The 16155-nt window shown below is 48.8% G+C and overlaps 1 protein-coding gene across 1 annotated transcript in view; it reads right to left on the reverse strand.

Moving 5' to 3' along the window:
- Window positions 1–16155, reverse strand: part of aig1 (androgen-induced 1 (H. sapiens)) — a 122938-nt gene that overhangs the window by 77147 nt on the left and 29636 nt on the right. The gene's annotated exons all lie outside the window — the stretch shown is intronic.

The raw sequence follows: 16155 nt of genomic DNA on the forward strand, positions 1-16155 counted from the left end.
GGTTCAGGTGCCTCATATTTTGTCGTTCGGACGATCTGGTACTAGAGGAGATATTACCGCTCATACAACATGGGAACGTGGGCATTTGCCAAAAAAGAACGGAAATACTCGTCCCTTATGCGGAAACCTGGTAAAACAGCAAATGAACCTGGCCGTTGTGCTTACAGCTGAATTATGTAAAATAATGGAAGGTACGGTTACAGACAGACCAGTATATTTTCTTGAGAAACAGAAATATTTTGTGGATATCAGAGCGGCTTTAGGGTTGGACGTTCCACTGTGAACTCTGCACTAGTGCTAGATGTGGACATCAGGAAGGCTTTAGCAAATAAAATAAAAACCGTGTATTTCTCGACATTGAGGAGGCGTAGTTTATCTTGTGGAAGGAGAGTTTGTATGTAGAGCTGTATGATGCTATGATGCTAAACCGGATCAAGAGCTGTTTGAGAAATGGTTCTATTCAAGAAAGAGTAGGCGGTGCTCTATCCTGTGAGGAGAACGTGGCTAATGGTCCCCCCCAGGGAAGTGTAATCAGCCCGGTTTTGTTTAATATAATGATCGATGCTAATTTTTGTAGAGTGGGAACTGGTTCTGGGGTATCGCTATGTAATGATGATGAGGGGGCCATATGGAAAAGAGGTCTAAATTTAGACCACGTTCATAAGGAGCTGCAGCAGGCATCGGATAAGGTAGTGACGTGGGCGGAGGAATGGGGTTTGATCAATTTCAGGCGCAAAGTCAAAGTAGGTGGTCGTCGGTTATAAAAGGAAAACATTACAGCAGGACCACGGGCTTTATAACAAGCCTCTTGAAAGAGTTCAAATGTTCCGTTTTCTGGGCGTCTGGTTCGAGGAGAGAAGGAACGTGGAGGGCTCATGTAGAGAAGACGGTTGCAAATTGCGAGAAAGTCACTGATGTCACGGGACGTCTGGTGGGATCTGACTGGGGAGCGGATGGAGCAACGATAACGATGACGTGCAGGGCAATTGTAAGATCTGCAATTGATTATGGGAGCGTGGTTCTGTATCTGTTCTAAAGAAGCTGGATGTGACACAGGTTCAAAGAGCGACACCGATCAATGCTCTTTTTATTGAAATGGGGGGAAACCACGTTAGAGCTGAGAAGGAGCGCCGAGCTCCAGAGCTATAGGTTGTTAATACCAGTTAAGTGTTTGTTGGGGGAGCACTGGGAGCTTGAGGGAAGGGATGGGGAAAGTAGGGGGGGGGGGTATAACAAATTCCACAGGGAGTGGGAGTGAAAGATTTGTGGATGGGCCCGGCAGCGCGCTGGCCACCTGTTCCGCCATGGCTTTTGCCAGGAACCGCCGTAGGCTGTTCCATATTAGACCGAATCAAGAAGAAGGATGTGGGTGTGGCTCCTGTGACCATCTTGAAGAAAAAATAGATAGATGAGAGTCCACACGGATGTACACTGATGGCTCCAAGGATCTGAACAATGGAAAAGCTGCAAGAGGAACAGGCATCCCGCAATTACAGATACAACATGGAAAGGGGGTATCCAACCATGTGCCAGTCTTCACCACAGAGCTTGTGGTGATCTCCCGGGCACTTGGGTGGGTGGAGGAAGTTGGACCAGGGAAGATAAGTATATGCTCAAATTCTACTGCAGCGTGAACGGCACTGAAGGGGAAAAGTGGGGCCAGACCGGATCTAATAGTAGAAATTTTGACTGTTAAATGGAGTATCTAAGTCGGGGAAAACTGGGTTTTTCCGGGTCCCGGCTCACGTAGGAGTACAGGGTTATGAAGAAGCTGGTAAGACGTCAAAAAGAGGAATAGATCTGGAATTGCGATGGGAGGAGGGAAACAAAGGCAGGTTTTAATGTTCAATACGGCAAACACTGAAAGACACGTCAAAGATAGGAATGGGAGGAGGGACAGTGTGGTAGTAACAAGACTGAGACCGGGTCACTGCACTGAAACATGCGCCGGCGCTGGTTGGTGAGTTGCTCAGAAATTGGAGTGATATGATCATTTGTTGAAATCCCTTCTCTTCTCGGAACATTGTGAAACAATATAAACAAATTAATTTTCGCCATCGCACTGGGCTCTACCTGAGGATTTAACTCATTCGATGGAGATCTACAAATGACCTGTGGAGGGCAGCGATACACCTTTGCTGCGTCTAGCCTGCCGCAAATTTATCAGAAGAACAAGCTCATGCTGCTCATCGGTACCCTCGGACTTCAAGCTGGCCTATCTTCATTCGAGGGCCCACGATAAGGGGAGCACTGAAGAGCTCACTCTCATTTTCTCTGCTCTTAGCCTGATGGGCTGTTGTTGCACTGTTTGAGCAAACTTGTTAAGAATAATGAAGTTAGCAGCAGATCCTTAAGTCCTGGAAGTTGGAGGTGGGCCCCCCGTGGATCGGGGCTTGTTGTTCCAGCACATTCCACAGGTGCTCCATGGGATCGGACCCTGACCCCGCCCATCCACATGATGTAGAAGAAAACGTGATTCATCAGACCGGGCCACCTTCTTCCATTGTTCCATGGTCCAGTTGTGACGCTCACGTGTCCATTGTAGGTGCTTTCAGGGGTGGACAGGGGTCAGCATGGACACGCTGAGCGCTCCCATACGCAGCAAGCTGCCATGCACTGTGTGTTCTACACCTTTCTATCAGAGCAACATTCGCTTTTTCACCACTTTGTGCTACAGTAGTTCTTCTGTGGGATGGAACCAGACGGGCTAGACTTCACTCCCCACGTGCATCAATCAGCCTTGGGCGTCCATGGACCGGGTTAGTGCATAACAAAAGTCCTTCCTTGGAGCACTTTTGGTAGGTACTAACCACTGCGTACCAGTAACACCCCACAAGCATCACAATGTGGTCCTTGTCTAAGTGGCTCAGATCCTGACCACGCCCATTTTTCCTGCCTCTAACACATCAACTTCAACAACTGACTGTTCACTTGCTGCCTAATATATCCCACCCCTTGACAGGTGCCATTGGAACCAGATGATCAATGTTATTCACTTCACCTGTCACTGGTTTTAATGTTGTGGCTGATCGGTGTATCCACCAATGAGAATCTACTCATATTGGGCGATCTCTGCCAGTAGGGGGCAGAGTAGACCATCCAACCAGAGTCCGGGAAGGTCTCGAAAGGTGGAGTTTAACAGAAAGAATGTTCCATTCTATCTATCGTTCTGTCATTCTTTCTATTGTTCTGTCTATCGTTCTCTGTCCTTCTATCTACTGTTTTGCATCAAGGAATGTAAACAAGGGGACACGGAGGATGGAGAGATGGATGAAGTGTGAGTTTGTGTGTGTGTGTGTGTGTGTGTGTGTGTGTGTGTGTGTGTGTGCCCAGTCTCAGTCGAGTTCCTTGGTCCACGGCTGCTTCTCCCAGCAGGAGTGACCTCAAACCAGCTCATGTAACATGGAGTGTACATACAGTACATACACACACACACACACACACACACACACACACACACACACACACACACACTGCTCTGCCAACAGCTTGCATTTTCTCCCACCTTTTTTTGAATTTTGCTCGTTCTTTATGTCACACACACACACTGTTTTCTCTCTCTCTCTCTCTCTCTCTCTTTCCATCTCTCTCCACACACACTCGCCTCCTCTCTGTCGTTCCACTCCTGAGCGCACACAAAGTCGCCAGGGAAACTAATGATGAATACATCTCTCTCTCTCTCTCTCTCTCTCTCTCTGCTTCTGGAGTGGAGGTCTAGAGCTCTAAGTGGGCAGGAGCAGACACACTAAGATAAAATAAATGAGATTCATTAAAGAGACTATGTAATAAAACACATTTTAGGTTAGAGTTGGTTAAATGTATGTGTAAAATAACACTTTATTATACCTTAGGGTTACTCTCAGGAATCTGAGCAATAATAATAATAGAACAATTATAATTATAAATATAGCTGCAGGCAGCAATACACAGGGTCCATTATCGACACCAATTACAAATTTTTGAGTTCCCATTAATTGTTGCCGTCGTCCTCTTTCGGTCAGTTTCAAAACAAGAACGCAGCAGCGGCTCAGGTAATGTCACAGTGACAGGAGTTTTCCGAGTCCTGGTGACACGCAGAACTATGAATACAAACTGATACACTTGTTGTTCTGACTGTCTACTTCCTGTCAGGTCCCTGTCTACTTCCTGTCAGGTCCCTGTCTACTTCCTGTAGTCCACAAAGTCCTGCCTCACGCTGTCTCTGTGGAAGTAAATCAAATCAAAATCAAATCTGTGGAACTTCCCAACAACACACTTCCATTGAAACGGATTTAACACTGCACGTCCCGCAGAGACATTTCATCAACTTTTTAAACTTTTGGGACTAAAATAAAACGCAATTCGGACCCGTTGCTCTGGAGCTGCAAGCGAACTCCATGTGTGAGGTCACAAACACGGAATATGTCTTGGACGCAGTTTGCAACCACGACAGAGCGATGGACACTCATAGCCACAGCCTGCACATTTAAAACAAATTGGATGATGATGTCACAAGGTGTCCGACTCCACAAGCCCATCTTGCTCCATGTTGGTTTCATCTCCAATAACGGTTCAGGTTGTTCCCCTCTGCTGCTGCTGCAAACAACATGTCCTCAAAGTGCTGCTCTAATACTTCCTGTACAGTATCAATTGCTTGTAAACATGTCCATAAACATGACATGTTGTTTATCACTTCCTGTTTCGTCAATATTTTCATCTTCTCAACTTAAATCTGCATTTTCAATATTATCAATGCACATAGATTCAATATTGTTGTTTGTGGTTTTTGGATCTTCTTCAGTTTTGGAAAGAGGATTATTCCATTCATTGTTAAATTCGACATCCTTATTACACTTGTTATGTATCCTCAAATACGCTGTCATCTGTAACAATAACAAAAACAAACTTTGTAATTACTTTACATAACAATAATAATAAATACATTTCATTTCATAAAAATATATTAATAGTTCTTAAAGGGAGCTGGTGTAGTGACTGTAGAGTGCCTCCAATCAGAGGTGAGGAGCTGCCTGCTTGGTCTGCAGATGTGTACATTATTGACAGAACTCTATTCTTGTATTGTGTGTGTGTGTGTGTGTGAGACACTGAGCCAGATGAGAAGTCACAGCAGCGGCCGGCGCTGCGGCAAGTACGGCGTCGATAAAGTTCTTGTAAACGCGATGATAAAATTTTATTAGCGGCCCACCAGGAATCTTCCCCTGATTAGCCGCTCTGGGCCTGCTGGCCAGCGTAGCACTTCCCGGGCTCCCCGCTTGCTCTTGACTATTCCCAGGTGAGATTGGTGTGTGAGCCTCAGCATGTGCTGACACATAGTGGAGGGCACCACTCTACGCAGTCCCTTCATATTATGCCATCAGACAACTTAAGGCGAGTCCCAGTACAGCTGATGTTGGCACTTCCCGCTTGCGGCTGGGCCAGCCTTGCTGAATGGTCTGTTGGAGCCCTCTTAACTATTCTTTGGTCCATTCCTGCAGTTCTGAGTATTTATGATCACCGTCTGACACGAAGCTGTGCATGGTGACGCACTCTCGGCCATCCATTTCATGCGTATTTGTTGAGCGCTGCGCTCTGGGCAGAGTGTTTGGAAGCACCGTGTCCTTACCTCAGAGGCACATTCTCTGGATGCGCAGGGGGGTGGACAGCGGGGGCTTGTTGAAGATGTCTCCGGGGTGGTTTGTGATCATTGGAAATTGTGACATGTGTCCCAAAGATGAAGTTGTGGAACTTTATGTAGGCATGGACAATGGAGAGCATTTTTCTATTTGCGTATAGCGCATTGTGGTGTGGTGTGTAGATGGGATGGTTTGAGCAGCCACACCTGACCTGGATCCAGGTGATTGGGATCAGGGTGGCTGCATACCTGTTGCTCATTTGTTGGGCTAACAAGCAGCAGGTTAAAACCCTCATCCTCACACTCACTCAGGATAGGAGCCTGTCATGACATGTTCCATTTGCTCCTGGCTAATTCCACCTAGCCTCCTCTCTGCAATAAACTGATGTCTACAACCCATCTTCGTCTGTGCCTCTGTGCTGGGGTTCCCTGCAACCGTTCTACCACACGCATTTATTGGAGTGTTTTGAGTATTTCAACAGGCTTTGTAGGATCAAATAATTTGAAGACTGGAAGACACATGCACAGGTCCTTAAGTGTGTCGAACGCCTGCTTCTGTGCTTGCTGCCATTCGATTTCCACATCACTGTTGAAAATCTGGCGTAGTGGAGCGTCTACTTCAGTGAGGTTGGGTATGAATTTTGACAGGGACGTTACAAAACCTAACAACCGGCAAACCCCATCTTTGTCGGTCGGCGGTGCCATTTGCTGTACTGCCACTGTTTTTGCTGGGTCGGGCCTCATGGCCCTCGGCTGTTATCAGATGTCCCAGGTCGTAGCTTGTGGCTCTCTCAACTATTTGACGCAGGATTGTGTCATGTTCCTTCACTGTGGGTGCTGCTATGAGAATGTCATCCATCACGCTTATGGCTCCAGCAACATCCTCTAGCATACTGTCTATGATGCACTGGCATATTTCTGGGGAGCATTTTAGGCAAAATGGTGGCCTTAGCCACCGGAACCTTTCCACTGGTGTTTTAAAGGTTGTGAGCAGGGACAACGCTTCATCCAATGCAGTCTGAAAGAATCCCCTCTTGGCATTCAAGACAGAAACACTTTGGTACCCAGTGTCGCAGACACCACCTCCCCTACAGTAGGCATGGGGTAATGCTCTCTCGATGACTTTGTTTAGGTCGCTTGGGTCTATGCAGATACTTTTACTCTTGTGGCCACTTCCTGGACTGATGGACTGCTGACGTAGCCACCCTTTCCCACCTCTTACAGTTTCTGTGTACATTAGTGGGTGATAATTGCCCGGTGATATTGTGTTTCACCTTGCGCCACCATGTCTGCCTGTGTCATGTTCGGCACTTCATCCTCTTCTTCCCTCAGAAGACTTCCCTCGGTTCCACAATTTGGGCAATTTTGGGGATGGTTGGCTAACACTTGTCTTTCACTTTTTCTCTCTGTCTCATTTTAGGCACGTTCCTGCTGGAGGAGGCAGCATATTTTGATTTGACAGACACTGCTGCTACCGGTGAGTCTTCTTCTCTTGTCCATCTTCATTTGCTTTTGTGACATTTCAAACCGCTGAGGGGATGTTTATGGCTTCAACTCTTCCCCTCTGTCCAGCAGTCTTTCCTGTGCTCGCTTTTTCTCTATTACGGCATCAACCATCACTTCATCTGCATCGGCGGACTCAGCATCCATCAGTATGAATCTCGTGTCCTTACCAAAGTGGTCAAAACGTTCAGTCGGCCCCTGCTTCCTCTGTTTAATCCGGTGTGCCGCGCTGACTCTTCCTGGGTCTGGTGTAAGCGGTGAACTTGTCAAGCACTTTTAGGTTTTTTCTTTCTCATTTGCCTCCCAGGCCGCCACCTTACAGCTTTCTCTACCTTTGTTTTCCGATCCGCGCGCCCAGCCATCCCGCCCGCTGTTGGTCTGTATGTTGGAGAGGGGGCCGTCGAGAAACCGACGTGACGTGACGAGCCTTTATTTATTAATGTCTACGCCACTAACTGTGATGATGTACGTTTCCTTTTTCACATTTTTTTTTCATGCCTTCCTGATTTGAACACTCCTTACCCTAATCGTGGGCGGGGACTTTAACTGTGTCCTTGACCCCAAACTAGACAGGTCATCTCATAAAACCCAGCCACTGACAAAATCGGCTCAACTCATTAGATCTGACCTTGATATCCATATAATCACTCACCCCTGGTGATTCAAGTATCCATCATCTTGTCGTCATTCATTGTTCTCCCTTGTTCACCATTCATATGTTCAAATAGATTATTTAGTTACTGACTGTAAACGTCTGCCTTCAGGTAGGCGGTGTGATTTCAGACCAGGCCGCACACTTAACGCAGCCGGCAATTTTGAACAAAAAATACGCCCAGAACTCGACGCTTTAATAATCTTTTATCGCCGGACTAATCCTCCGGGACTTTATAACAACCCCGGTGGAATTCATTCTGACGACAAATAACACGGGAGACGTATCAAAGAGCACTTTGTGGGCAGCTCTGAAAGCCTTTCCCCCGTGGCCAAACACATTTCCTCTGGTGCGGCTGCCAACCGACCGCCAGTAGAAGGCATCTCTGGCACTGCCGCTCAGATCTTAGATCCAGGACCGGCGTTATTCTGGATCTCCCACTCCTGACCTGCGCAAAGAAAGATTAGCACTTCAAACAGAATTCCACCTTCTATCCACAGATGAAACAGCGCGGCTGTTATGACAAGCCCCTCACGCGTCCCGCGAACATGGCAAGGAGGCTGGGAGGCTTCTGGCCTCGCAAATCAGTTGCTTCGAGGGTGATTAACTGCAATTCAAACTAATTCTGGACGGGCAACCGTTGATCCTCAGGACATAAATAAGCAATTAGAACAATTCAAGTTTATATTCCTCGGAGTCAGGAGGCAAGAAGGCTTTAATAGATGTTTTTTTTCGGCTAATTGAATATCCCAATGATGTCTGCAGAGGATATCTCCAGTGGAATTGAACCATTCTATGAAGAGCATGTAAAGTTCTGAAGCCCCGGGACCCGGCGGTTTTGGCTCAGGGTTCCATGAATCTTTATCAGTGTTGATTTCCTCTCCACTCCTTGATACTTTAAACAAATCATTCAATGCCAAAACACTTTTTTACCGGGCCTCCATCTCTCTTCGGCTTCAGTGGGATAAAGACCCAGTCGACCCGGGCTCCGTCAGACAGACCCCTCAGCCCTTTTGCATGTGGACTATACCGCTAAAACACTGGCCACCCGTCGAGAAAAAAGTCTGTCCCACAATTATTTCACAAGATCAACTGGCTTTTATTGAGAATAGACTTTTCCTAAACCTTCGTAGACTTTTCAATATTATTGTACTCTCCTTAGTCCAAACCCTCGGCCCAGAGGTGCCCATTTCATTAGATGCTGAAAAAAGCGGTTGACCGGGCCGAGTGGGATCTTTGTTTTTCTTTTCTACCTCGCAGAGGTTCGGCTTTGGCGAGAAATTCATTTCTCGGGCGTCTTCTCCTTCACGTCTCGCCCTCGGCTTCCGTTCAGACCGGTGCCTTGAGGTCAAAATATTTCCCCCCGCAGCGGGGCACAAGACAGGGCTGCCCCCTCTCTCCTCTACTGTTTGCGCTTTCCAGCGAGCCCATGGCCGTCGCCCTACGCTCGCTCATTGACTTCCAGGGGGTATTTAGAGGAGAGAGGGAACACTAGGTCTCTTTATGCGCTGATGACCTACTTTTGTAAGTCAGAAATCCAACTGAACCCGTTCCAAGTATCATGTCTGCGCCAGGGATGTTTGGTGGGATTTCTGGGTGAACTGTTCCCCGTCAACAATCCTGCCCAGAATCTATCATACTCCCAATTTTCCATTCAAATTGGCTGAGAAGTCCTTTAGCTACCTGGGCGCGGTCGTGACGAGGTCGATCCTCCACTCGCTTAAGTTCAACTTCAAACCTCTTTTTGAACGTAGTATTCACGGTCTTGGTCGGTGTTCCCATCTCCCTTAATCCCCGGCAGGGAGAGTAAACGCTGTAAAAATGAAAATTCTCCCTATTTTTTTTTCAATCAATGCATCCCTGTTGTTATTAATAAGTAATTTCTTAGACAACTAGACGGAGAAATCACCCGTTTTTTATTTGGAATAAAAAAGCCCCTAGAATTTGAAAGTACTTTTTACTACTTTTTACAAAGACCAAAGCCGCAGAGTCCCTGAAATCTGGACTAAAATAAGACGGCGTTCGGGTTGGCACGGGAATCCTCTCTCTGCTCCTCTTGTGTCTCAACCAACGTTTTCCATCCCTCTCTATCGGAGAGCGCTCCTTTCAGGCATGGACTCGTAACGGCATTAGAAAAATGAAAGCTCTTTATTTTAATGGCACGTTTCCCTGTTTTGAATTACTGCGCGATAAATACAATCTGCCGCAAAGCCATTTCTTCCGATTTCTGCAAATTCACAACTACGTTAGATCCAACGTGACTACCTTTGCTCGCGCACCTAATAGCAACCAGATGGAATCGTTGCTTTCTGTTGATCCTTCGCCGAGGGGAGTAACATCATATACCTATAACCATATGTCTAATCAATTAGATATATCCCTAGACATTCTCAAATCCGCTTGGGAGGAGGACTCGGGCATTGGCTTAACGGAGGAGCAACCTATTATGGAGCCTCCTGTGCCTCCATTCTTACGGTAGAGGCTCAGGAGGGTGCGCCCTCAGCATCCATACGTAGCAGGCCTGGTGGTCTTACACACTTCAGGGTGTTGCATCGTCTCCATCTTTCAAAGGTCAAGCGTTATAAAATGTAGACTCATTTGCGGGGTATTTCCTGCCTCGTCGGGGCACATGTTCTGGCTTTGCCCAAAATGATCCATTTTTCTGAACTCTATATCTAAAACTTTGTCTGAGGACCTGACCCGGTGTTGTCTGTATTTTGGGGAACCGGGAGAGGGCAGTCCTCTTCATTTTATTGAACTGGAAACATCCAGTCCCTCTCACACTATGTTGATCAAAGATGTTGTGCAACACCTTCAACTGGAAAAACCCAAGATCCACTTTGCAGGTTCCATTGAGAAATACCATAAGACTTGGCAGCCCTTCATTGATTATGTAGAGGCAAGGCAATAAATATCCTCTTAACTCGTTGCTCCAATAACAAGGTCATACCTAATGTCAAATATTAATAAACACCATGTAAAACAGCTTTGTGCCTTAATTAATACTTAATAAGTACATGCATTGGATGTGTTCTATAGCTTTCATGTGTGTCTGTGTATGTAAATTCCATACAGTTTTTGATATATTTTATATAATTTGTATTCAGTACTTTGTGTTTGTTCACTAAAATACCGATAAACACACGTTAAAAAACAAAATCTTTATCGATAAAGGTGGAAACACAAGTGTGACAATAAACTGTGGGTGAATGGGCCGACAAAATAAATGGTCATATTAAAGTCACATTCAAAGAGAAAGAAAAACAAGACTAATATGTAAATAATATTTATGTGCAAGGCGTCAAGCCAAACAGGGAGCAGTTAGACCAGGGATTGAACTTGGGGTTGACATTGAACAAATGGCCGAGAAGATGTCAAAGATTTGTTTTTCAGACAATTCTAAATGGCAGAAAATCTGACGGAAGTCAATGTTCCCTCTGGCAAAGTTGTAGAACGTGAGGAGACACGTGATATCACAGGTTTGGGACTGTGAGATAAGCAGGGTGCAAGACACAGCCATGTGGAAGGCGCGGCTTCGGTCTGATGGTGGTGCTAGACGCATGGTCCGATGGGTCCGAAATGATGCCGCTACTGGGAGCAATGTCTACATGGGAAAAACTCCACCAGGCGAAACCTGGCAAAAGAGAAAAAGTGGCATAATAATAATAATTATAATAATAATGATAGTAATAAAAAAAAATAAGAAGAATGGTGATAAGAAAAAGAATAAGAATAGTAGTAATAATAAAAAATAAATAAATAAATAAATAAATAATAATAATAATAATAATAATAATAATAATAATAATGGTAATAATAATAATAATAATAATAATGGTAATAATAATAATAATAATGGTAGTAATAATAAAAAAGAATAATGGTAATAATAAGAATAAGAATAAGAATAAGAATAAGAATAAGAATGGTAGTAATAATAAGAAAATAAATAATAATAATAATAATAATAATAATAATAATAATAATAATAATAATGGTAATTATGCACTGGCAATGCACAGGGTCAAGATTAGTTGCAGCAATTGCACAAATGTGAAAACCAGGAAATAAACCATCACTAACGTACTACGACACAAGGTCAACTCGAAACCCCCCCCATTAACCACAAATAACAAGTTAACTTCCTCAAACTCTTGTGAACATTTCGCAGCTTCACCGGGGATTGCTCGACGGCTGCTTGCAAAACGCTGCATCTGATGAAAAGACGACCGCTGTGAAACTCTTTACAGGAAGTTTCCAGGAAAAAAAAAAAATCATAGAAAAGCTCTTTGGGTTTTCTTGGAAACCTCCGTGGGAGTGATATTGTGCAAAACGCTTTGCAACGTCATCGGTTTGTGCTTGTTCACCACAAAGAAGTCCAAGGGCAGCGCGTCCTTGGGGTTTCTGTGACACAGTTGCAGATGGAGGCGATGAGGTCATCTACGCCTAACTGATGGTGTCTCTCAAACAAGTTCAAGTTTAAGAGGTTATTTGTCACATACATAGTATACTGTGCATACGGTCATACATGTAAGCAGTGAAATGTCATGACAATCCCGCACAATACTACGCAGTACATACTACACATTACATACTACACACTACATACCCCACATTACATACTACACACATAGGCTTCCAAAACCCAGCGGCGCAATAACACAAAAGGCTAATATTGACCCAATGAAATCTGCAGAAGAGGGTCATCATCTCAGAAGAAACATCACATGCAACATGGGATTCGAACCGCAGTTGGTTACGGAGAACAATGACCCAAATATTCGTGGCTATTTTCAAGGTCAACGTCAACATCTGTTATGACGGCGGGAGAGGGGAGGGGGGTGCCTGGTGCTTTCCTTGCCCTCTGAAATCAACGGTCGCGCCTTTCGTTTCTCACACGCGCGGGCGGAGGAAAGACTCATCACAGCGAGCCACAGAGCCATCCACACCGAGGCCCACAGCGCCGCTCCCCTGCTCCGAGAAGGCAAACAACCCCAGCACCATCATCAAACTTCAAGTCGCGCCTGTTCTTCCAGAGACACTCATTAAGTGTACGAGGCGTAAGGTCGGAGAGGGCACCGCGAAACGCTCACGCACCGGTTAAAAAGTCCATGACGCAACCGATCAATTTAAAGTGACGGACGAGCCTCCCTGTGAGCAGCGAACGTCTGTGTCGAGGAAGAGAGAGAGGGAGAAATCAATGAAAGAAAGAGTCTGTCCTGAGCCTCGGGGCCCTTTGAACGCCGCCGCCTTGACACCGGGCCCCGTCTCGGTGCAGCGCTCAACGGTGTGACGGCGGCGTCCTCCGCACCTCCGCCCGGGCCCCGTAGCCAGATGGCGACGGAGCTCGTCGTCATGTGACCGGGTCCCCCTCGTCCCAGTCACAAGTCTCGCAGTCATTGGGTCGGAGTCTCGAGCGAGTCCCCCGAGGCCTTTTTCCTTGGTCGGGTCGAGTCCCAAGTCGAGTCACATTTTCCCCCCCGAGACGCTGCAGTCGTGCCTGCAGTATCTGCTCTTAATGAAGAGAAAAGACAAGGTGTCCCGAAAGTGTGACAACAAATTGAATTTAATAACTTTATAAATAACTTTATAGAAGCTTATTCATTTCTTAACTTCTTCTTCTTCAAAAAAAAAAAACACAGCTTGTTTGACTACTGATCAAATTGAAATTCATCTTTGTTTTCAACCTTTTTAGGGAGGGTCGTTTGAAGGACGTGTCTAAAGGGGCGTGGCGCAGGGTGGCCGGAGGCGGCGGTTCATCAATATCCGGCAGGAACTCCCACTGAGAGAACTGTCCTCGGTCCAGACCTCAAACCGCCCCAACACGCCCCGACCCGCTCAACACGGCCCAACATGGTCCAACACGCTCCAACACGCCTCAACCCCCGACATGCTCGACACCCCGCAACACGCTCCAACACGCTCCAACACGCTCCAACACGCTCCAACACGCCCCAATGTCCCAACACACTCCAACACGCCCCGCTACGCCCCGACAAGCTTCGACATGCTCCGACACGCCCCGACGTGCTCCGACACGCCCCAATGCCCCGTCACAGCCCGACACACCCGACACGTTCTGACACGCCCCGACACGCCCCAACACGCTCAACACGCTCCAACACGCTCCAACACGCCTCAACGCCCCGACACGCTCAACACGCCCCAACAGGCTCCAACACGCCTCAACGCCCCGACACGCTCAACACGCCCCAACACGCTTCAACATGCCCCGACACACTCAACACGCCCCAATGCCCCGTCAGGCCCCGACACGCCCGACATGCTCTGACACGCCCGACACGCCCCAACATGCTCAACACGCCTCAACGCCCCGACACGCTCAACACGCCCCAACACGCTCCAACGCGCCTCAACGCCCCGACACGCCCCAACACGCTCAACACGCTCCAACACGCCTCAACGCCCCGACACGCCCCAACACGCTCAACACGCTCCAACGCGCCTCAACGCCCCGACACGCCCCAACACGCTCAACACGCTCCAACACGCCTCAACGCCCCGACACGCCCCAACACGCTCAACACACTCCAACACGCTCCAACACGCCTCAACGCCCCGACACGCTCAACACGCTCCAACACGCTCCAACACGCCTCAACGCCCCAACACGCTCAACACGCTCCAACACGCCTCAACGCCCCGACACGCTCAACACGCCCCAACACACTCCAACACGCCTCAACGCCCCGACACGCTCAACACGCCCCAACACGCTTCAACATGCCCCGACACGCTCAACACTCCCCAACACGTTCCAACCCGCCTCAACGCCCCGACACGCTCAACACGCCCCAACACGCTCAAACATGCCTCAACGCCCCAACACGCTCCAACACGCCCCGACACGCTCCAACACGCCCCGACACGCTCAACACACCGCAACACGCTCAACACGCCCCAACATGCTCCAACACGCCTCAACCCCCGACACGCCCAACATGCTCAACACACCGCAACACGCCCCAACACGCTCCAACACGCCCCAACATGCCCCAATGCCCCAACGCACTCCAACACGCCCCAACACATTCTAACGTGCCCCGCCACGCTCGGACAAGCTCCGACATGCTCCGACACGCCACGACACGCTCTGACATGCCCGACACGCCCCGACACGCTCAATACGCCCCAACAGGCTCCACCACGCCTCAACGCCCCGACACGCTCAACACGCCCCAACATGCTTCAACATGCCCCGACACGCTCAACACGCCCCAATGCCCCGTCAGGCCCCGACATGCCCGACACACCCCAACATGCTCAACACGCCTCAACGCCCCGACACGCTCAACACGCCCCAACACGCCCCAACACGCTCCAACGCCCCGACACGCCCCAACACGCTCCAACATGCCTCAACGCCCCGACACGCCCCAACACGCTCAACACGCTCCAACACGCCTCAACGCCCCAACACGCTCAACACGCTCCAACACGCTCCAACACGCCTCAACGCCCCGACACGCTCAACACGCCCCAACACGCTCCAACGCGCCTCAACGCCCCGACACGCCCCAACACGCCCCAACACGCTCCAACATGCCTCAACGCCCCGACACGCTCAACACGCTCCAATACGCCTCAATGCCCCGACACGCTCAACACGCTCCAACACGCTCCAACACGCCTCAACGCCCCAACACGCTCCAACACGCCTCAACGCCCCGACACGCTCAACACGCCCCAACACGCTCCAACGCGCCTCAACGCCCCGACATGCCCCAACACGCTCAACACGCCCCAACACGCTCCAACACGCCTCAACACGCCTCAACTCCCCGACATGCCCCAACACGCTCAACACGCCCCAACACGCTCCAACACGCCTCAACACGCCTCAACGCCCCGACATGCCCCAACACGCTCAACACACTCCAACACGCTCCAACACGCCTCAACGCCCCGACACGCTCAACACGCTCCAACACGCCTCAACGCCCCGACACGCTCAACACGCTCCAACACGCTCCAATACGCCTCAACGCCCCGACACGCTCAACACGCTCCAACACGCTCCAACACGCTCCAATACGCCTCAACGCCCCGACACGCTCAACACGCTCCAACACGCTCCAACACGCCTCAACGCCCCAACACGCTCAACACGCTCCAACACGCCTCAACGCCCCGACACGCTCAACACGCTCCAACACGCTCCAACACGCCTCAACGCCCCAACACGCTCAACACGCTCCAACACGCCTCAACGCCCCGACACGCTCAACACGCCCCAACACGCTCCAACACGCCTCAACTCCCCGACACGCTCAACACGCCCCAACACGCTTCAACATGCCCCGACACGCTCAACACTCCCCAACACGTTCCAACCCGCCTCAACGCCCCGACACGCTCAACACGCCCC

The sequence above is a fragment of the Zeus faber genome, assembly GCF_960531495.2.
Source record: "Zeus faber genome assembly, chromosome: 2".
NCBI lineage: Eukaryota > Metazoa > Chordata > Actinopteri > Zeiformes > Zeidae > Zeus > Zeus faber.